This window comes from Octopus bimaculoides, chromosome 17 (genome assembly GCF_001194135.2).
Source record: "Octopus bimaculoides isolate UCB-OBI-ISO-001 chromosome 17, ASM119413v2, whole genome shotgun sequence".
Lineage (NCBI taxonomy): Eukaryota > Metazoa > Mollusca > Cephalopoda > Octopoda > Octopodidae > Octopus > Octopus bimaculoides.
Window position 1 is genome coordinate 54102602 of NC_068997.1, and position 399 is coordinate 54103000.

A 399-nucleotide genomic window follows, 5' to 3' on the forward strand; every position below is an offset into this window, starting at 1 on the left:
TATATATATAGGTGTTATATTCATTTATGTTTTCAGAGTGTCATTTTACATATCCAGACATATAAATATACACTTGATTCTAAGCCTGCTTTTTATAAATGTAAATGTGTGTGTGATTACACACATACACATGCACACACTTATTGACATACGTACATACATATATTCATATACACATGCACGGACGTGGGCATTTACACATACACACATATATGATGGTACGATTGTGTGTTCGGATTTAATGGCTTTGCTATCTAATGTCCTTCCGTTCACATAAATCAAAGGCGTTGTGTACAACATATAAATCTTATGACACTCATTCGAAGGTTTTTCATACACAAGAGAATGGCTTCAACACAGACACATATCTAGTGTCAATATTAATATACATGTATATAT